This window comes from Canis lupus, chromosome 36 (assembly GCF_048164855.1).
Source record: "Canis lupus baileyi chromosome 36, mCanLup2.hap1, whole genome shotgun sequence".
Lineage (NCBI taxonomy): Eukaryota > Metazoa > Chordata > Mammalia > Carnivora > Canidae > Canis > Canis lupus.
The window spans coordinates 939,356-962,486 of record NC_132873.1 but is presented as its reverse complement, the minus strand read 5'-3'; the positions used below and the strand labels follow the sequence as shown (position 1 = coordinate 962,486).

The 23,131-nt window shown below is 46.3% G+C and overlaps 1 non-coding gene across 1 annotated transcript; it reads left to right on the top strand.

The window, feature by feature from the left end:
* The first annotated feature begins 20,925 nt into the window (after positions 1-20,925).
* On the top strand, positions 20,926-20,998 carry TRNAF-GAA (transfer RNA phenylalanine (anticodon GAA)). The gene has a single exon. It is a non-coding gene; the product is annotated as a tRNA-Phe (tRNA).
* Positions 20,999-23,131: the final 2,133 nt, after the last annotated feature.

Here is a 23,131-nt window from a genome sequence, read left to right as displayed (position 1 = left end):
GCTATTATTCCTGTGAATGGCATATGTGCATGTGTGGTTCACTTGCAGTCGATGCGGAATGTTGCTTCCGATGGCCACTGCCTGGGAAGAGCTGGGTTTGGCATAAACCTACCTCACGGAAGAACTGATGTGCTGGGTTCTTGATTTCCTTGCTCATGAGAAAGATGCAAGCTGCAAATGGAATGCTGGTGATTTCCGATGAGGAAATTTGAAAGCTTTGCTTGTAAATGAATTTAAAAGTTGAATCTATTTTAATATCTTGAGGGCTCGGCTGTTTGCCCTGAAGCTATCAAACGAGAGGTGGTGTGCAGAGGTGTAGAGATGGGGGTGAACGGGTGCCGGGCGATCTGTGAGGAGGCCCGGGTGGACAGGAACACCACGAACTCACTATTCTCTAAATATCCGGCCCACACCCAAGGTTTGTCGTCTTATTGTTGGACCCTTTAAGGGAATAAAGTCCTTGAGTTCTTAAGGTAAAGGCTTGCAAATTATTCTAAGACTAAAGCAAGAAAACGAAGAAAAGAAACCTAAGGAGACAGGATAATGTGCATTTTGGCAGGTATTACCCAATGACCTCTCATAATGATTGTGGCTCGCTCTCCGTCTCTCTCTCTCTCTCTCTCTCTCGGCCGATGAACTCAATTCAAAGGGAATTTGCAAAGGTCAAATACTACAAAAATGAACTGAGAGCGCTTATTATAATAGGAAGAGTTATTATAAATATGTGATGTCTTTTTCTTGTTGAAGCTTATGTTTTTCAATGTAATCAAATAGTGGAATGAATTTTGACTGGAAGGCTGGGGAGACTCAGGGATGTGGTCCTTCCACACTTCCCCTCAACTCTATCCACACAGGATGGTGGCTTCTAGAACAACGCAGATCTGCAGAAGGCGCCTGGGAGAATTAGCAGCTGAAGCGCTTAGACTCGACACCTGCGGGACCCGGGGACTTCCCTGATGCGCCCGCCCAGGAGTGACTGCTCCTGTATGGCGAGCTACCCCTCCTGCAGGCTGCAGGCTGGCGGGATCTCCAGGGACAAGTCCGGCCTCCCACCCCGCAGGTGCAGAGGCCCGGGCCTCATTCCTCCCGCAGCGCCGTGGCTGCTGAGGGCTGCAAACACGGCCAGGGCCCAGGGCCCCGTGGACCCCCCAGCCGGACTTGGGGGGCTTTGTGGGGGACAGAAGCGTGAAAGGTCTCGGTGTGTCGATTCCCCGTCGGATGACCCTTTTTGAAATACAGTAGGTTAAATTAAATAGATTTCTAAATTTAATGTCACCTGTTTCTCTTTTTTATCTTTTTTTAAACGATTTTATTTATTCATTTGAGAGAGAGAGAGCATGAGTGAGGGGGAGACAGGGAGGCGGAGCAGCAGGCTCCCCGCTGGGCAGGGAGGGGCACGCCAGCCCCAGTTCCAGGACCCTGAGCTCACGACCTCAGCTGGAGGCAGACGCTTCGCCGACGGAGCCCTCCGGCGCCCCCCTTTTATATCTTTTATTGCAGATATTAGAGAATTTTAAATTACGGGCGCCTTGGATTCTGTGGCATCGGGCGGCGCTGCCCCAAGGGGCGGGGGCTGCTTTGCGGGTCGCAGCGCGGCCGTTTCCTGGCGGCTCCGCAGACTGGGGGGTGTGCCGCGGCGGCGCTGGCTGCTCCACTCCGGGCCCTGGGGATCTGGGGTGCGCCTGCCTCGCCCCGGGACCTGGGGATCTGGGGTGCACCTGCCCCCCTCCGGGATCTGGGGACCTGGGGTGGGCCTGCCCCTGCTCCGGGATCTGGGGTGCGCCTGCCCCCGCCCCAGGCCCTAGGGATCTGGGGTGCGCCTGCCCCCGCCCCGGGATCTGGGGATCTGCGGTGCATCTGCCCCCCGCCCCGGGCCCTGGGCGCGCCTGCCCCTTCCACCCAGTCCGTCCTTCCAGCCACGGCCGGCGCCCGCACGCCCGCATCTTCCGGTCTCGGATCAGAGTCCGGCCCGGTGGGCTTGGGAAGCTGCCGCGTGGCCGCAGCGGACGCCTGCCCGTCCGCCTGTCGGTCCGCCTGTCGGTCCGCCTGCCCGTCCACCTGCCCGTCCGCCTGTCCGTCTGCCCGTAGGTCCGCCTGTCCATCCGCCCGTCGGTCTGCCTGTCCGTCCGCCCGTCCGTCCGCCCGTCGGTCCGCCCGTCGGTTCGCCCGTCCGTCCGTCCGCCCGTCGGTCCGCCTGTCGGTCCGCTCGTCCGTCCACTTGTCCGTCCGCCCGTCGGTCCGCCCGTCGGTCCGCCCGTCGGTCCGCCCGTCCGTCCGCCCGTCGGTCCGCCCGTTGGTCCGCCCGTCCGTCCGCCCGTCGGTCCGCCCGTAGATCCGCCGGTCGGTCCGCCCGGCCGTCCGCCCGGCCGTCCGCCCGTCGGTCCGCCCGTCCGTCCGCCCGGCCGTCCGCCCGGCGGTCCGCCTGTCCATCCGCCCAGGGCCGAGCCTCGGGCATTGGCGGGCGCCTACGGGGGCGGACAGCGCGGGCGGGCGGCAGCCTCCAGGGGGGCAGCCCGAGCTCCCGACTGCCGCAGCGCTCCCCGCTCGGGGACCGAGGCCAGGAAGGAGCCGCAGACGTGAACTAAGGGGGACCCACCCTGCGCCACGGTACCCTCGAGGGCCCTTCGCAAACAGAGCGCTGCCCGAGGACGCACACCCACAAGCCCGAAGCCACGGGGGCTTGGCACCTGCTGTGACTGTCTTTGCTGCTGTAAAAGTCCAAAAGGAAACTACCCCTTTAATATGAATTCTCGGCCAGCATTCTAAATGAGTGAGGCACCAGCACCTTGCAGATTCCTAGCCGTGTGTGAATTACTAATTTTTTTCCCACCTCTTAGATTTCAGGGGGTTGGGGAAAAAAATTTTAGCTTCCCATTTTTCTGTTTAATTAAAATCAGTTTCACAGTTATCTGGAATTTCCTTTTCACACCTCACCTGTTCAGAGTTAAATTAAGAAAATAAAAATAAATTCAGGATGATGCGTGGACTGAAGGGAGAGCTAAATCAGACCACGGGCTCTCAGCTAATGATCTCGCATCCAACTTTACTGAAAAACAGTTAAGGAATCAAAAGAAAACGTCTCCCACCTGCAGCAGGCCCTGTCTATGCACCTACCCCATCCTTCTTAACAATGAATATCCGACATCAGGTTATAAAAGCCTCTGTGGCTTATATTTAATGTGATTACTGATGTAGTTGAAAGCTACCGTCTTGTCTGTCTTCTATTTGTTCCATCCATGTCCTCGTTTTATTCTTTCACTGTCTGCCTTTGGATCTCTCGCTGGGGTGTTAGCTATAATTCTCTGTACATTGTTATTGAGCGGCTCCTTGTGGCTTTATACCATCCTCTTTAACGTATTTATCATCTACCTTCTAGCAGATTTCCTGGATTGGATAAGAATTTTAAAACCATGTACTTCCATTTCTATCCTGGCTTTCAGGCTCTATACTGTTGCCATAAATTTTACTTCTACTTATGTGTTAAATACCGTACTACATTGTTATTATTCTTGTCTTAAACAAGAAATTTAAAAACAACCAAAAAAATACCTTCACTCACAGAGTTACCATTTCCAGAGCTCCTGTTTTCCTGTGTAGAACTTCAAGCCATCACTTGATGAGATGAGCACTGGGTGTTATACTATATGTTGGCAAATTGAATTTTTTAAAAGTAAAATAAATTAAAAAATAGGGAAAAGAAAAGAACTTCAAGCCATGACTTAGACTATACATGACAGCTAAATTCAAAATGGATCATAGACCTAAATGCAAAACCTAACTGTAAAACTTCTAGAAGAAACATTAAAAGAAAATCTTTATGACCTTGGTTATGGAAAGATTTCTCAGAGATGACCAAAGCCATGAGTCATAAAAGAAAAAATTGGACTTCATCAAAATGAAGAACTTCTGTTCTTTGTTTGAAAGATACTTTTAATAAAATGAGCAAGCCACAATCTGAGAAAAAGTACTATGAGAAAGTATATATTACATATACTTTACATACATTTAATCATATAATATGATATATAATATATAAAACTATTATATAAGTTATGTGTATAATTATACATATGTGTATTATAGTTAACATAAATAGCAATTATAAGTCTATAATTTTAAATATTTAATACATAATATGCTATAAATAGAAATTTTATGTAAAACAAATATCAAGTTATATATAAAATGTATAAATATAAGAAAAATTAAAATGAGATTTGAATGTAGAACATATAAAAACTGTTATAAACTCTACTATGAAAACAAACCTAATAAAACAAATGGGCATAAGATTTTTTTGGGGGGGGCCATAAGATTTGAGCAGACACTTATTAAAGAGGATATACGGATGGCAAATGAGTGCCTTGAGAGATGTTCAGCATCACTAGTCATTAGGGTTGTACAAATTAAAACCACCGCTGCATACAAACTAGAATGTCACCTATGTGGGAAACAAAGGCAGAAAAATAATTATTAAATTTCCTTACTACTTACAGTCCATTGACAAGTCCTTGAAACAGGCAGACTGACCTTCCCCTAGGGACTCGATTGCCTGGCTTTTGACACTTTGCTAAGGCCAAAAGGCCATCTTAGCCCAACCCCCAGGATCCTGTAAGTCTATTTAAACACAAAAAAATTCCTTTGGAGACTTCTTTTATCTCTACCCACCCAGTACAAGATACATGTTGGCGATCATGCCCCACAAGTATGACCCACTGATACACACGTGAAGGGTAAGGGTCGCATTGAGCAAGGGACAGGCGGGGCTAGGTAGGGAGAGAGAGGTAGGGGGCAACATGATCAGTCTCACAGAAATCCCAGAAACACTGAGGCATAAGGAAACCAGATCCCTGCCCTGGTGTCAGAGGTGGGGTCTTTTTACAGCTGTCATATGTGACCAAGAAAGAATAAAGACCCCAAAGAAGAAGCAAGACATTAAAGATGTTATTACCAGTCCTCATTCAAACCAAGACGTCACTGGGATGCCTGGGGGCTCAGTGGTTGAGCATAGGCCTTTGCCTCAGGGCAAGAACCCAGGTCCGGGGATCAAGTCCCACACCAGGGTTCCTTGCATGGAGCCTGCTTCTCCCTCTGTCTGTGTCTCTGCCTCTCTCTCTGTGTCTCTCATGAATAAATAAATAAATAAATAAATAAATCTTTAATTTTTTTTTTTAAATAACCTATCTGTTGATTCACTCCCCTTTGCAAGATTCATTCTTCGGCTCTGTGAGACAAGAATCTTGCTCTCCTGCTTCGTCACGGCTTGCAAAACAAACTGGCCCTATCCAGTGTGGGCAAAAATATGGAGCAACTGGAACCCTCACTCACCACTGCTGAGACTGCAGAATGGTTCAACGGTGATGGAAAAAACCAGTTTGGTGATTTCTTAAAAAGTTAACACCTGCCTGCCACATGCTCCAGCCGGTCAATGTCTAGGTGTTTTCCCTGAGACAGACAAAAGCGTATATCACTATGAAGACTTTTCCCTGAATGTTCATAGCAGCTTTATCTGCAACAGGCGAAAACTAGAAGCAATGCCAACACCCATCAATGAGGAGGTGGGTGGACCAACCAGTGTGTCCCAGTAATAGACCACTACTCCACGGTGAAAAACAGTGAGCTGCTGGTTCACGAAAAGACAGGAATGAGTCTCAAAATAATTCCGTTGAGTTAAAAAAGAGAGACTAAAGTGTGCATACTAAGTGAGTCCATTTATATAAAATTTTAGAACCTGTAAGATCTGTAGTGGCAGAAAGCACATTAGTGGCTGCCTGGGGGCAGGAGGGGATCCTAGTTTGGGGACAGACAGGAAGGGGGAAAACAGAAGAGCACGAGAAAACCCTCCAGGGTAATAGCATGTTTGTTGTCTTGAATATGACGATGGTCTCCTGTGACAGAACTTGTCCAATTATACCTTTTAAATAGATATAGTTTGTGGCACCAATTATACCTCAATACAGTTGTGAAAATAGGCAGAGCTTCTCTGCTTTTCTGCAGCTTATATGCCACTGGGTACCAACAAAGATAAGTGTATTTTATTAAGTTGAACCATATGATGTTGCTGATTTCGTAGGCAAAACCCAAAAACATTGCCAGTTTCCTGTGATCCGACCTCATGGATGTAAATGCCGCAGAAGAAACTGGTAAGGCCTTCGGGCAAATGAGAAGGAAAGCAGGGTGAAGCAATCAGAATTTCCAGGCAGAGACACAGTTTGCAAATTTTAAAGAAGTTGTAGTGTGCCCAGGGCAGATTTCTTTGAGACAGTGGCGTGCAGCAAATTCAGAGGAGAGACGGAGAGGGGTCACGTGGATCTGAGGGGGATGGGACAGGAACCTTGCATGCAAAGCAAAGAGCGAGTTAGGGAGCCAGCATGCCTCACCTGTTGAAGGAGTAAGAAGTCCAGGGTGGACTTTCAGAAGCTGAAAATGATTTTTTTTAAAGATTTTATTTGTGAGACAGAAAAAGACCCTCCATTGAGCAGAGAGCCTGATGTGGGGCTGGATCCCAGGACCCCCAGATCATGACTTGAGCCAAAGGCAGATGCATGACTGATTGAGCCCCCTGGGCGCTCCTGAAAATAATTTTTTAAAGAGATATTGAGGAGTTCTCAGAACACAAGGCAGAAAACAAGCCTTTGAAGAGACAGAGAAACAAGCAAAGAAAAACAGCAGGAGCCACAGACAAAGCCGGGCTGGAGAGACCCCCCCACCCCGACCCTAGCTGCACTGGGGTCTTACCTGGGCCCGCTTCCCTCCGTGCCCTGCGCCCTGGCAGGGGTGTCCACACCACTGTGGCCAGCTTCGGGGAGACCTCTGCCGTGATCCGGAGTCTTCCACTGTCAGCTCCACATTCACACTCCGGTGGGTACATCTGTCCCACCAAGGTTGGGAGGTGTCCCCAGTACTCCGTGCCAGGACGGGAGGGACAAGCATCTGAAATCTTCAGCTTTTGCAACAGGAAGGAGGCCCTGCCTTCCTTTCGCGCCTGCTCTTTTGGGGCATCCACCCTCCGCGGTGGAGGCAGGGGAATGAAGTCGTCTTGAGTTTACCCACCAATGCGCCGCCCACAACGCCCACCAGGAGAGCTCTGCGAGAGAGGGCACCGTTAGTCTTGAATCCGATGTGCCATTAAGCTCAAGGAGGGGACAGAGGGGACCAGAAAAGGATGGAGGAGCCTCGGTAGCTGCACTAAGGATAGCAGCTGGGGGCCAGCTAGGGGACGGGGGGCTCCATGCCCTGAGCCTGGGGCGTGATGCCCCGCAGTGCCTCCCTTGAAATGCTCGATGACCTTATCTTTGGGTTCATGTGAGGTTGGACAGGAGCATCCACGAGGGTCAGGGCCTCCACTTAGGCACCTCCCGCCTCCCAGGAACAGGTGTTGGGGACCTGTCTCTGCTGCTCTGGCCCTTTGGGGGCCTGAGCTCCGGCTGACCTCGGGGCATCAGAGGGTCAGGGGTGGGCTTGTGCCCCGGGATCCGAGGGGGCCACTCTCACCCCTCAAGTCTCCTGGTACCAAGAGATCACAACAGTCACTAGCAAATAAAAGCCACCACAGCCAGCGGAGGAAGGGAGACCACGGGAGAAAGGGAGAAGCTCTCTTCCCCACTTTCGGAGCAGGACCCCCACGCTTCCACTTTGCACAGGGCCAGGCTGGTTGGGTACCCAGCTGCATTTAGCAGGGGCGGGAAGGCTGGAGCTCCAGCGCCCAGACAGCCGGGAAGTGGTTCTCGGCTTGCCTTTGGCATCCAGGGTGCGGAAGCCTCTTCCTTTTCCCCTCCCTTGGCTGTGCACTAATTACACAAAATGTCAAAAAGCAATTACAGTGTGCCACATGCTGGGTTGGGGACTGCAGCTGCTGTATGGTGTCGAGGGTCAGTGTCCCCAAAAAAGTGATATTTGATCTGAGCGCAGAGTAGCCCCTGACTGGAGGCCAGCCCGAGGGATCTGGGGCGGGGCGGTGGGGGGAGTGGGCACTGCAGACCGAGGAACAAAGCTTCCGGGGAGAAGCCGCCTACAGAACAGCAGTGGAACAGGGACTGTGCACAGAAGTCGTTTCACAAAGCAATGACCACGACTCATGATACTTAACTGAGGAAATGCTTCTTTTCTTTGACCTTTAAGTAGGAGCTGTTTAATCTACTAAGTTACAGGCTTCATCAACTCCTGAAGGGTATTTTCTTTCTTTCTTTTTCCTTCCTTCCTTTCTTTCTTCCTTTCTTCCTTCCTTCCTTCTTTTCTTTCTTTCTTTCTTTCTTTCTTTCTTTCTTTCTTTCTTTCTTTCTTCTTTCTATTTAAGATTTTCTTTATTTATTTGAGAGTGAGAGAGAGCGAGCTAGAGGAAGGGCAGAGGGAGACACAGGCTCCCCGCTGAGCAGGGAGCCCGACTGGGGACTCAGTCCCAGGACCCTGAGATCATGACTTGAACTGAAGGCAGGTGCTTCACGGACGGAGCCCCCCCAGGCGCCCCCCTTGGGTATTTTCATTGACTTTGCCCCCTGGAGAGTGCTGACAGGCTGTTGCACGCTGGCTGTGATCTGTATTAACTACCATGAGCTGAGATCAAGTGCCTTCTGGTGACCTCCAGCTTTCTCTAAAATACCATTTGGGATAAATGTGCTCATTCAGCAAATCTTGCTTAAGCGCCTCTTGTGTTCAAAGTCTGTAGGAGAAACTGAGGAATAAAACCTCCAGGTTCTTTGACATCTACCAGTGGGCAACAAACAAGTACCTCACCCTGAGAATTTGATGAATACCGCAAGAGATACAAACTGTAGCCTTGCAGTCCCTCTTATTTATGGGTTAGTGGTGAGAGGTTCTGTGAGCTGATCAAGAATCCTTGTATATCAAAAACCAGTTATAATCAGGTTAAAAATATATCTTAATAGAAAACTCAGAATTTTGTCTATCCTAAGTTTTCCAAATTCTTCCTTAATTTAGAAGCTTATCTAAGCATGTTTTAAAAATTAGATTCCAGGAGTGCCTGGGTGGCTCAGTCAGTTAAGCATCCGACTCTTGATTTTGGCTCAGGTCATGACCTCAGGGTCCTGGGATCAAGCCCCACGAGAGGCTCCCTGCTCAGCAGAGTTTACCTGAGATTCTCTCCCCCTGCTCCACCCTTCCACTTGCGCACATGCTCTCTCTGTCTCTAAAATAAATCTATAAAAATTAGATTCCGAGTATGCTCCTTTCTTTTACCAAAATTTTCCATGAATCAATTTGCAAAATGGGTAAGATAAAAACAGAAGTCCAAGAGACATTTAGCATTTTCAAGTTGCCAGTTCTCAGGAACAATGCAATGTAAAACTCTCAAGATGACTAACTCACAGTCCTGGTAAATCTTGTTGCTACACCATGTTTGGAGATGCCTAGGATTTAGACCTCAGTGTACTTTATAGAACACCTTATTCCATCCTTACATTCAGAAATAATAAAAATTGAGGTCCGAAGAGTCACCTGGCTTAGGCACAGCTATGCCCTCCTCTTTCATTGTCTATCTAAGAGTTGCTTCTCAGAATCCATGTTTTCATATAACAAATTGCACAGACTTGTAAGTAGTCCTGTTACCCAACCTGGCAATAAAGTGAAAGACTCAGAAATAGACATGAAAATAGCTCATCTCCAGGAGAACCTCTGCGAGCAGGGGCCCACTTTACACTAGGAACCCGTGATAGATGAGCAAAATTATGAGCCTTGAAGATGTCCATACCCTAATTCCCAGAACCCATGAATATATAAGGTCACTTGCAAAAGAGAATTAAGGTTGTTGGAAGAATTAGGGATGCTACAGTACCTGAGTGGTGATGACATTTAGTGAGGTTACTCAGGTGAGGCTTCCCTGAGCAAGACATGTTTGAGCTGAGATCTCACGGTCAGTAGGAGTGAAATGAGGCCACAAAGGCCAGGAGAAACCATCCAGGTGGAATAACAGTGTAGGCAGAAGTCCTGTGGCCCGACTAGCTTGGAGGGTACGAGGGACATACCCACAGTGTGACCAGAAGGGAGAAAGAAAGGGAAACTGGTATAAAGCGAGGGTGGAAAGGCCAGTAGAGACACAAGTGTTCAGATTTCTGTAAACCAGATGAGCAAAGTCCACCCTCGTCCTGGAAACAATAGCAAGCCATGGAATGAGGGCCTCCGCTCAAATGGAGGTCAGAGACCATTTATTTTCAGGATACAAATTAACTTGGATACTACATCTTCAATGAAAGATGCAAAGTAATCCAATAACGTGTTCAAACATTATGTTTTAGAAGGATGGCTCTTAAGTCTTGAATTCTGAATAAGTGTAACTTAACAATAAGTATTGCTCTTTGTAGAAGACTACGTGTCATGATAACTCAACTTTTTTTACAAATTGAAAAATTCATACCCTTTTGGTTAACTGAGTGTGTTTTCAGAAGAACTGAAAATAAGCTGGTCTGAACGGAATGTTAATCAAGTGTTCCTGCTGGTGTCATTGAGAGTGTGTGACAGACGTGCGTGCCATGCATTCTCCAAGCTCCTAGCGGACTGGGATCCAGTGCTTCTCAGAGATTCTGGTATGCTTTATGCATTATTTTCTGAACAGCTGATGTGATCACAGGACAGGTACGGCAAAAACCCCTGGTGTAAGGAATATAGGAAGGAGCCCCTAAGCCCAAAGTGTAATCCTACCCAGACACACATACACACACACATGCGCGCACGCGTGTAGACAGCTAACGAGTTAATCGAATCACGCGTGTACATTTCATGAATGGACTTTACTAAAAACAATAAAACTACATGAAATTGATACCATCCTAGGAAATCCAAGTCTACATACTGTCGTTTCTATGGCAACCAACCAGTAGGCCATGGCCCTGATTCTCCAGCATAATGAATTTCTTACATGTTGGAATGATCCAATGTTTCTAAACATCCCAAAGAACTTGAGGAAGTCTCTTTAAAGAGACTTAAACACATAAACTGAAAAAAAAAATACATATAAAATACATGCACACACTCTATCTAAATCTAACACAATTGTCCTTCCATTTGTTCTCACTTCATCCTTGCAGTTCTGTGTCTTAGCGGAAAATGAGAGGGCAGATCGCGCATGTAGCGGAGCTTTTCTTTCTCAAAAGTCTCCTATGTTTATTAGCGTGAGTTAGTTCAGTCGAATCATTATTTTGGTCTGGATACATTTTTGCACAGTGAACTGCACCTAAAATGTGAAAAGGAAAGATCAGGATACCTATACAATAAGTATTCTTAACCCTGCCTGCATAATAACATATTGTAAAATTATTTATGCCCAGGCCGATTCCTAGAAATTCTCATTTAATTGTCTGATAGTTATTAAAAATACTTATTATTCTTTATTAATTACTAAGTGGTACAAATAAATGTAAAGCTATAGAAAAATACCTAAGCTTGTCAATTTAGAGATTAATGTTTTTAATTAATCTCATTCTTTAACTCAGGATTGTAATATGATTTAAGCCCCCAGGCTATGAGTTTATTCCCTGGAAGTTACAGGCAGAAAGTTATCAGCTACGAGGAATAAGAACAAAAGAATGGTTTATAGTTTTGTAGAATTTTAAAATATTTCTTTTTTTAAAGATTTGTATTTATTTGAGATAGAGTGGGGGAGGTGGAGAGAGTGGAGGGGGTGGAGAGAGCACGAGTATGAGTAAGGAAAGAGGCAGAGGGAGAAGGAGAAGCAGGCTCTCCACTGAGCAAGGAGCCTGACATGGGGCTCGATCCCAGGACCCTGGGATCATGACCTGAGCCAAAGGCAGACACTTAAGTGACTGAGCCACCCAGGTGCCCAAAGATATATCATTTTAATTAAGTAGGGCATATCTAGTCCCTCTATTTTACAGACTTAAAAAAGAAACAAAGGAAACTCGAATAGTTTTCTTGCAGTTACTGATGAATCCTGAACTAGAGCCCAGTTCATCAGGCCCCAATGTCTTATCTGTCTTGACTTGACAGTGAGCTAGAGATATAGGGGCCACACCCCCACCCCCAAATATTGAATACCTGACTCTTCTTTGATTGATCTGCAGGCACTGTAGGTTGGGGAGGGATCTTTGAGCTTGAAATCACCATGACAGCTTTGCAAATACCACATTCACATAACAAGCAACAAAATTTGATTTTGCAAGAGGATATAACTTGAACATCTCATCAAATACTACAATTGGATTATTTGGGTCATTATAAAGCTCACCAGTAATCTCCAACAAGTGAAAGTTAATTTTTGGTCGATGGATCCTTGCATCCCCCATGAATTACTGATCTAAGAACTAAGCAGACATGGTCATCGATCATTGGACACATGGTTTGCCTTTTGCCTAGCATCCAAACTTATTTAAACAAAGCAGCTCATTTTAATAAGTAATAAGATTCCTGAAAGAACGTAACCTCATGTTACTTGATTACTGAAAGGACTTGTAGGAAAACTTTCAAGTCTAATAGTTAACCAGATGGTTCGTCTTGTCACTCTTTGGATATTCATGACTGTGTCCCCTTCAATGTAAAGAGCTAGCAGACCTTCCCTTACATCTTTTATGACTCCCGGGATCAAGGGAATCATAGGGAAGGACAGGCTTGCATCCTGTCTCATTTAGGCCACCACAGAACTCACTTGTGTCAGGAATAATCTGAGCTATTGAAACTCGGAGCCAAAATACCTGAACATTGCTGACATCAAAAACCACAAGGAAAAAAAAAGGTATAGGGGTTGGGGAAAGATTGAATTTTAGATCCCAGGGAGCAGAAATGAGGAAGTATAAAGAGAAAGATTGTAGGGACTGATCTTTTTTTTTTTTTTTTTGCTTTGTTTTCTTCTGCAAATCTGGATTTCTTGAAATGGCTAAAGCAATCCCGGCTTAACCTCTTAAGAAAGAAATTCCTAAAAACCCAATGACCTCAAGGCACCTGGATGGCACAGTCAGTTAAGCGTCCAACTCTTGGTTGCAGCTCAAGTCATGATCTCAGGGTAGTCTTGGAGAGAACTCCACGGTGGGCTCCTCACGAACACTCTCTCCCTCTCTGTCTGCCCCTCCCCCTGCCTCTCTCTCTCTCTCTCTCATAAATAAATAAATCTTAAAAAAAAAAAAAGAAAGAAAAGAAAACCCAGTGACCTCAGTACAGTTATTTCTCATGGAGAAATCTCTTCAATATGCTAACTTATAACTTCTTTGCCACATACCTAAAGATAGCATGATACATTAAAACAGCTTTTCACTTGGCTGGTGCCTATATTTACACAAGAATGTTTATATACATAATATTCTTTCTTTGTCAGCTGAAAGCATGCCCTGAGCCCCTGTTCTCTGGACTTTCAACTGCCTGTGTATATATCAGAGGTTGGATCCAGACTAAGCAGAGAAAATTAAACATTTCTTAACCTAAGAAATCACAGTCAAGCTGAAATAAATTCCTAATATCGAACAAGTCAGCATTTAGGAAATGCTAAACTTCCTAGATGAGGTCGCAATAGTGACGTTGAATAATCAAATGCAGACTCCTCGGTAGGGTGTAAAGGCCTTTAATGGTCTGACCCCACCCACGGGTCCGACCTTATCTCCCGCCACTGGGATATCACCCCCGCTCTGCTCACCTCTCAAGCTGAGCCCCAGGGTGGCACCACAGCCCCGTGCCTCTCCACTTCTGTCCTCATCTACATAGAACAATACGCCTCTCCCCCTCTGATGTGCAAATTTCTGCTCCTCTTGCTGCCTGAACTCAGTGCTTCTTGTGAACTTTTCCTTCAGCTTTCACTATTGTTTCCCATTCCATTTTCAGAGCTACCTTCACACCCCTGCACACTAATTCTGGGCATCCACGATTGTACCTGGCTGGCAACTACACCAAATAATCAGAATTATGAATAACGGTTATAAGTTGGACACATCCAAAGTCTAGCTGCTGTATCAAGAATCTAGGCATCATCATAATAGTTTCCAGCTCTTGGGAGATAGAGACAAAATACAGGAAAAGTGATCTTGAGGGCTGGAATGGAGTGACAGACAGGTGATAATTTCAACGGGGAGGATGGAGTGGGCATCCCTGAGAAGGTCGCCTAGGCAGAGACATGAAGGAGATGAGGAAGTGAGGAAGAGCTCGTCCCCGACTATCTCAGTGTGCCTTTCCCAGAGTGAGGGGGATGAAAATAGTGGGAGTGACGTCCGACAGGAATGGGGGGACCCTGCCTGCCTGCTGTTGTAGGGACAATGGCTTTCCTCTAAGGGAAGAGACAATCATTGCACAGTTTTGAGCAAAGGAGTGGTCCTGAGGGATCGCTCTTGCTGCTGGGGATAGGATAAATGTAGAGGCCAGGGCAGGGACACAGACGCGGGGTGGGAGGCTGTTCTAACAACCCACCTAACAGCAGGTGCAGCCACAGAGGCTGAGCAGAGAAGAGCTGGAGTCTGAGAAATCATGGCTCCAAAAAGATTTAAAAAGTCTTGCAAATAGATTTTATTTTTAAAGATTTTATTTATTTATTCATGAGAGACACACAGAGAGGCAGAGACACAGGCAGAGGGAGAAGCAGGCTCCATGCAGAGAGACTGATGCGGGACTCGATCCCCAGATTGGGATCACACCCTGAGCCAAAGGCAGATGCTCAACTGCTGAGCCACCTAGGAATCCCTTGCAAATAGATTTGAGGTTTTCCAAGCACATACATCCTTGGAACATGGTCTTGAAAAGGTTTCTAGCTCTAACTTAGACAAGATATTTGGAAACTGTGATGTGTGGCAAGTATATTAAGAACACAAAAGCATCTCTGGTTTTCCTGTCAACGTCCTCTACATAGTTATCTTTTTATGTTTACATTTGCACAATTTGACAGGGGTGTGCAGTCAAATATAGTAATGCAGACTTTTAAAAAAAAAGACTATTCTCATCCCCACAGGCATACAAGGATTAGTTAATGCACAGCACAGTGACCCAGGCCCACATTTCTCAACTCCCAAACGTAAAAGCCTAGTGTCAACAGGCAACACATTACTCCCTTCCTGCACCCCGGCCTTCCCAAGAAGGATCGATCGGCTGGTGTCTCCATGGATTTCTTGTAACTTGGATCCTGGCACGGATGGCTGGACTAGTTAAACATAATACACACAGCTGTTGCCTACCTCTCATACACCAGGTGAACCAAGGGAGGCGTCGGGCATGGTTGTATACAGGTCATCAGTAGTGATCTCAGATCCCCGCGCTCGCTATAAAACCAAGATCCCCCAAATCCATAAAAGAATATGCATGCTTAGCAATAGAAAGGAGTAAACCTTCCATACAAAAAACTACATGGATGAATCTCAAACGCACTATGCTAAGTGAAAGAAGGCAAATTTAAAAGGCTACAAGGCTGCCTGATTCCATTTAGAACATTTTGGAAGAGGCAACACCATAGGGACAGAAAACTGTACACTAAAAGGAGTGAGGTTACCATATGTAAATTGTACCTCCACTTTAAAACATTTTTTAAAAATATGCTTAGGACTCATCTCCTGTCTAAATCAAATTTAAATTTGAAACTTACTTGTGAGTGTCTAAGTGATTTCTCTCATTCAAGGAAGATACAAATGTAAAAAACACAGTCTATAGGATGGGATTTCCGGTCCCTAGAAGGTGACCAGGTCACTGGCCTGGGAGATGACTGTGCACGACTATTATTTATTTGGTTTTTCCTTTGTGAAAGATGCCCTCCAAAAAGTCTCAACTCATCTAAGTGGGTTGCAAAGGGTCTTAAAAAGCAAGTTGAAAATCCCCTTGTGTGATTCTTGTACAACCGCTAATTTGCTTTGGCAGTGGTTCAGGATCCCTGGGCTTTTTGGCCCGTGAATAAATGATGGATCTGCAAGAGATTCTAAAGTTCCAAGACTTGGACTGTCATTTGCCATGTCCTCAAGACAGCGGCACACAACAGACGTGTAAGGCAGCACGCTCGTCTCAGGGAAAGCCAGTCTAGAGGAAATGACAGGTGTAATATAACGGATAACACACAAAAATTAGCTGCCGATGGAACTTTGCAGACAGGAGATCAATGTGAGGTTGAATAATTATTGGAGGCTTCAAGCAGGGACTGAGCTAAATCTGGGAATTTGTGCAAAGACCAAAAATGAGTGCATTTCTGGCAGCAGAAACGACCAGCGTCTAAAGACGGTCAATAGGAAGGAAGGGAGGAAACAACCTGGCACCAAACTTGCCTTTCATCTCAGCAGTAGGGTCATGTCTTTTCAGCTAAGGGGTGAATCTGTTTTTTCATGGCTCTGGCACACCCTGAAGCCTAAGCTTGGCTTTGCTTACATCCAGGAGGGTTTAGCTGCCAAACCTCATTCCAGCCAAGTTCACACCTACCACAGAGCTTACATATCCAGGGGTCTCCAGAGCTGGTTCACAGACTCTAACCAATGCCCCATTATTACAAGGCACAGGATAAGATAGTTTTGATTAAACAGGGGGAAGAAGTCTCAATAACATGTTTGCTGAGTATACAACATGTAAATGATGCCATATGAGGTGTCCTGGGATGAGTAGAATTTCCTTAGTTCTCTGGGGCTCTCCAAACACACATGTCCATTCTTACAGTAGAAATACACGTTGGGGTCAGGATAAAGAAAACCATAAGATGGGCAAACTACTTTCTATCTATAATGCTAGAGGGACTTTCATATTTAACTTTAGTGCATTCTCAGGTGAAAGATTAATTTTTTTAATGGAAAGCTTGAAATTTGCAGCTACCAACCCACTCATGTTCAAGACAGATTAGAGTTCTAGGACCTAAAGCAGAAGGTAAAGTTCTGAAGAAGAAGGAGAAGAAGAAGGAGGAGGAGGAGAAGGAGAAGGAGAAGGAGAAGGAGAAGGAGAAGGAGAAGGAGAAGAAGTGGGAAGAAGAAGAAGGAGGAGGAGGGGGAGGAGGAGAAGAAGAGGAAGAGAAGTATATTTGGCAAATCAGAAAAAAAAAAAAATCAAAGAGAAAATTCCAGTCCTTCAAAATGTCGCTTTCAGTTGCTTTCCATAAGACGCCACCCAGAGACTTCAGGTGTAGTTTGTTAAAAGAACCAAGCTAGCATGTGCTGGTTGGTTGGTCAAGGGCAAGGTGTCATGTGAATGAGAACATTGGTTGTCATCAAACGACACTATCAGCTCCAGGAAAACTTTATTCTGGCATCAGCAGGGATGGACTGAATCCTGCCCTGTCCCTAGTTCGCTGTGTGACCACGGATGGATTACCTGTCCGCACACCAACGTCCTTACCCTAGAGTTGAGAATAATACTGCTCGCCTCCAGAGCTGTCATTACAAGTAAAGGAAAGTATGTGGAGCTGTCCAGCTGAGGGCCCCGCACATAATCAGTACCGGTAAATCAATGCTGTCCCCACGACACTGTGAACGTTTAATTTACGAAAAGGAGGTAAGGATGAAAGTATGCGATTAATACAAACCCTTTCATTTAAACCAATGATACGTGGAATTGATCACCAGACCACTCATCCAGGAAGGGACATCGCAGAGCAAGTGAGCCAGGGTTTGGGAGGTCAGACAAGTTTAAGTGCTGACCTGATCCATCGTCAATGAGATGTTGGGCAAGCCACCGACACTCCTTACATCTGGGTTCCTCCTCTGTAAAATGGGGCCAACACGGGGATGTTGTTGGGGATTACATAGGAGAAAGAACGGAAACTACTGAGAATGGGGCTGAGGCCAGCTGAGCCCTGGTTTATGGAAGGCATTATTTGTAAACCACATGGAACATAAATGTTCGTTTCTGGGCAAAGTTACTTTTTTTTACAAGGCCGAAACATTGGCAAGAGATCAAAGTGTGTATTCTTGGTCTTCTGGTTGAACAATTTTATCAGCTCTGTAAAATAACCTCTGAAGGCTTTCCCAGGTCACTGTAGGCTAGTCAGTAGGTCCTGGATTGGTTGTCATCTCTGCAGAGAATTCCTGCCAAGTGAACGGGAGAGGCAATGTCCCAGAAATAAAGTAAGTGATCCCTCCTTCCTTTTCATCAGAAGGCAGGATTGATAGGCATAAAATTAGTGATACGTGGGTAAGAGAAGCTAAGAATCCCCCCCAACGGGGAAAGGCACTGATGGTAGAGATGGATCTTACATGCCTATAAAAAGGCATATTCAGTCAACTCAGATCTTTAACCTGATAGGAAAACTCAGACCAAGCATACAAACGAAGTGAAAACATGCAAATTATGTAGCATTTCTCAAATCTACCCTTCGTTATCCTAGCAGAAAGATATCAAGGCTGCTTCTAAAAGAGAAAAGAGGATAATTGTGATCGTCATCAGTTACACAAAATTATCCAGGTGTATTTCATTCAGAATGAAAATAAATAGAGATAATTTCACACATCTTGGAGCTTTTGACACTGTATTTTTGGAGTGAGGTTCTTGAGAGGGTTGGGTACATGGCTCTAGTCTCTCTGTGACCATTCTTTTCCACTGGCTGTATAGGATTACTCCTATGAACTTTCTTCTGAAACGAACTGAAAAAAAAAAGGGGGAATTGTTTAAGACAGAATAAGAGGCAACTTATGGAAAGAAAAAAGAGAGAGAGAGAGTTTGTGCTTTCACATTCAGTCAGGACCATTTTCTAAATTTTTTAAACCAAGATGTGACTGCATTTTGGCCTATAGTAATCACTGTTGTATGTTTCGAAATGGCTTTTACAGTTTTTAAATTTTTAAAAAAGATTTTATTTTTTTAAGTAATCTCTATATCCAACATGGGGCTCAAACTCACAACCTCAAGATCAAGAGATGCATGCTCTACCAACTGAACCAACCAGGCATCCCCCTGGCTTTTACAGCTTTTTAATGTAAAAGATGATTAAAAGGTGGAAATGTAGAATTTTAAAATAATGTCCTGAAAGATGTGCTCGTCCTTGAACATGTGCCAATTCTACACTAAGCCATCAGAGGTTCTCAAGACTGGAGATCCGTGTTCCTCAGTTTCCTTTCTAAGGAGAAGCCCACCCCCTGTGTACCTGGAAAAGTAGACACTGCAGCCTAATTTTTTCTAATCTACTCCTAATTTCTGAGCCCTTTCCTAAGAGGATACCCACATGTTCATGGGATGTCTGGGTGGCTCAGCAGGTTGAGCATCCGACTCTTGGTTGGAGCTCAGGCTGTGTCCTCGGAGTCGTGAGATTGAGCCCCCTTCAGGCTCCCTGCTCAGTGCAGAGTCGACGTGAAGATTCTTTCCCTTTGCCCCTCCCCTGGCTTGCTCTCTCTCCTTTCTGTCTTTCTGTCTGGAATAAATAAATTCTTTTTATTTTTTATTATTTATTTTAAAAATATTTTTATTTATTTATTCACAAGAGATGAGAGAGAGAGAGAGAGAGAGAGGCAGAGGGAGAAGCAGGCTTCATGCAGGGATCCTGTTGTGGGACTCGATCCCAGGACTCTGGGATCGCACCCTGAGCTGAAGGCAGACGCTCAACCACTGAGCCACCCAGGTGTCCCTAAATCTTTAAAAAAATAAAATAAAAGAGGATACTCACTTTTTCTTCCCTGTTCTTTCTCTATCTCAGTCCTTCTCCTCCTCCATTAGTTTACCTGAAAAGCTCTGTTGTCTCTGTGACACTGAACAACCTCCATAAAATTATCCACCAGACTTTTCAGGAAATAGGTTGAATGCATTTTGGAGTTAATTTGGAGAGCATCACAGACCCTGAGGGAAAGAAAAGCGTGAACACAATTTTAATTTCCATTCCGCTGATTACAGATCCCAAATGTAGAAACAAAATGAACTCATGCTGGAAGAAATACTAGGCTTTAAACCATTGATACTGTTTCTAACAGGTTTAGATGGGCCACGTTATCAGTTCTAGCTGACGTTTTAAGTTCTCAAAGAGAATGATATACAAATGTAATTCCAGAGTACTCTGGGTGCCACTGGAGTTTTTAAAGGGATTTCATGCAAATTATAACAATTAATAATAATAAAGATTATAAATGTGTTTTTTTTTATTTATTTATGACAGTCACACAGAGAAAGAGAGAGGCAGAGACACAGGCAGAGGGAGAAGCAGGCTCCACGCACCGGGAGCCCGACGTGGGACTCGATCCCAGGTCTCCAGGATCGCGCCTTGGGCCAAAGGCAGGTGCTAAACCACTGCACCACCCAGGGTTCCCTATAAATGTGTTTTATATCGTGAATTAAACACCATACTAAGAATGAGAAATTAAAGGAAGAAGTTTAGTATTTTTGTGATCAGTATGAGTTCGATGATAAATATGTAAGCTATCACCACTTATTTAATTTTCTATATATTATTGAATAGATTGTACTCGACCATTTATGATCTCTGGCCTTAAAAAGATAATGGCAGCGTTTTCTCTAGATGCTCTGCACACTGCCAGTGCCCACCTGTTCTTGCTTGGACCCTGTGACATTGGTAACTTCCTACTCCTTTATAGAACCCCATCAAAGGTACACTGCTCCCTCCACCATCACTCAGATGCTTATCAATGCCTATTCGCTGCTTGCTTTTTAGATTTCTTCATCACTAATTCCTATAAATTACTCAAAACAGAGTCTGACACAGAGCAAAAATCCAGAGCAAATTATTCATTCATTATGTTTCATTTACTGTTATAATCATTGCTACTAATGGGATTCATTTGCCCCTCTCACTTTAAGATTTTGTAGAAGTGGGGACGCCCAGGTGGCTCAGTGGTTGAGCGTCTGCCTTCGGCTCAGGGCGGGAGCCTGCTTCTCCCTCTGCCTGTGTCTCTGCCTCTCTTGTGAATAAATAAATAACATCTTTTAAAAAAGAAACAAACAGGAAACTTGCCTCATCATCTCTGTACTGTTTGTTAAATGTCTACCCCCAGCTGAACCTGAATATTGACTTTTTCTTTTTTTTTTTTACTGTTGTAAGACAAATATTATTCCATTATAGTTCTACAGGAAAAGCTGCCTGAACAAGCTGAAATAGCTCAGTTGGGAGAGCATTAGACTGAAGATCTAAAGGTCCCTGGTTCAATCCCGGGTTTCAGCAGTGTTTTTGATGTTTATGCTAAATGTACCTTCTGACAGTCTTAACCCACATATAAGCTGTAAGGCTTATATGTAAGGCTCCCACACGTATCTCTGGGGCGCATCACTGGCTTTTCAGGGAGGGGGTGGTGTCAGGTGTCTTGGGAGCCCCTTCTATATAAGCCCAGTAGCTCTGTTGTACCTCCTGACTGTAATAATAATAGCAGACTTGTCTAGAATACTTGCTAAGTGTCGAGTTCTCTTCTTGGCTCTATGTATTAACTTATTTTAAATGGCCACTAAGGGCCCCTGGGTGGCTCAGTCGGTTGAGGTCGTGATCTCAGGGTTGTGGTCGAGCCCCATGTCAGGCTCTGTTGGGGTGTGAGGCTGCGTAACATTCCTGCTCTTCCCTCTGCCCCTGCCCCTGCTCTCTAAAACTAAATGGCCACTAAAATTCTCAGTAACTACCTGTTAAATAAACGAAGTTTGTGCCTGGGGTCTGGAATGTGGGAGGTATATGGTCAATGGTTTTTACCTTGACCACCATTATTGTTCCTATTGGCTGGAACTTCCCAAGCTGTAACTATGAGATGTGGGTTAGTTCTTCTTATTTGGAGGGTAGGGGTGAGGCTTAACTGTCACTTCCAATTGATGGGAGTCGTTTCTAAGGACCTTTGCCCCGCCATCTGCCACCTGATAAGGTAGACCATCGTTTCCCTCCTGATTATTTTTAAGTTCTGTATTAACAATTCCTTGCCTTCATATGGTCAGTGGAAAAGGATATTTTCCCACCGGCCTTTAACTTTGCAGAATAGGATTTACCTTCTTTTTTTTTTCCCCCAAAGATTTTATTTATTTATTTACTTATTCATGAGAGACACAGAGAGAGAAAGAAAGAGAGAGAGGCAGAGGGAGAAGCAGGCTCCCTGCAGGGAGCCTGATGCGGGACTCGATCCCAGGACCCCGGGATCACGCCCCGAGCGGAAGACAGACGCTCGACCCCTGAGCCCCCCCAGGTGCCCCAAGCTCCCCATTTCTAAACCGGAAGTGATAAATGATTTTACTTTTCTCGGTTGTGCTTGTAACTGTCCTGAAATCTGTGTTTCCCATTTAAAAATATATCATGGGCTCTTCTTGTGTCAAAAAAATGTCTCTAGTTGGCATGGCCCTCCAATAGATGCTGGATTTCTAGAGAAGTGGCAGCACAGCCACTTAATGAAATGGCAGTGTCCACCGAAGCCCAGTTCCGCCGCCCCGCACAGCCGGCCTGGAAGCCAGCGGGGGCCTGCGGCTCCCAGGACACCGCGAAGGGGAAGGCGACACAAAGGCCGCGAGGCCCATGAAGCCAGCTGAAAAGCTGCGGCCTCAGTCACGGCTCCCCGAGTCCCCCGTGTTCTAGGCGACCCCAGAAACAGCCGTGAGGAGCCCGCGAGGGACTCGGAAGGTCACCGGGGCCCGGGGTGGCTCGTCGGCCGGACTGGCACGAGGAGGGGACCCTGGGTGACCCAGGTGGGCTCACGGTGACCGAGCGCAACCTCGAGGCCGGCCACGCAGAAGGCAGCATGAGCGGGCGGCCACCGGGCACTGGTGGCTGCTGGGGGACGGGCCACCGGGAGCGGGACCGCCTGGGTGCTGGCTGGCTGGCTGCTGGGCGCTCCCGGGCCTCTGCCGGCGAAGGCAGCCCCGCTATCACCATGGCCCCGGCCCCGATGGCACATGGTCCCGGCCCCGAAGACATGGCAGTCCCGGCCCCGATGACGCGGTGGTCCTGGCCCCGATGACTTGGTGGTCCCAGCCCCCCTAGACTCGGCGGTCCCAGCCCCCCTAGACTCGGCGGTCCCAGCCCCAGTGACACGGCAGTCCCGGGCCTGATGACACGGCAGTCCTGGCCCCAGTGACTTGGCGGTCCCAGCCCCCCTAGACTCAGAGGTCCCGGTCCCGATGACTCGGTGTCCCAGCCCCGATGGCACGCAGTCCCGAGCCCCCTGACTCGGGGGTCCCAGCCGGCCCCACTGTCACAGTGATAGCGGCCCGTGGACGCTGACCGGGCCCGGTCACCTCCACAGCCGTCAGATACCACACTGGCGGGGTGGCCGGTCACAGAGTGTGTGCTACTTTGTTACGGCAGCAGTGAGAAAGTAGTGTAAGCTCACAA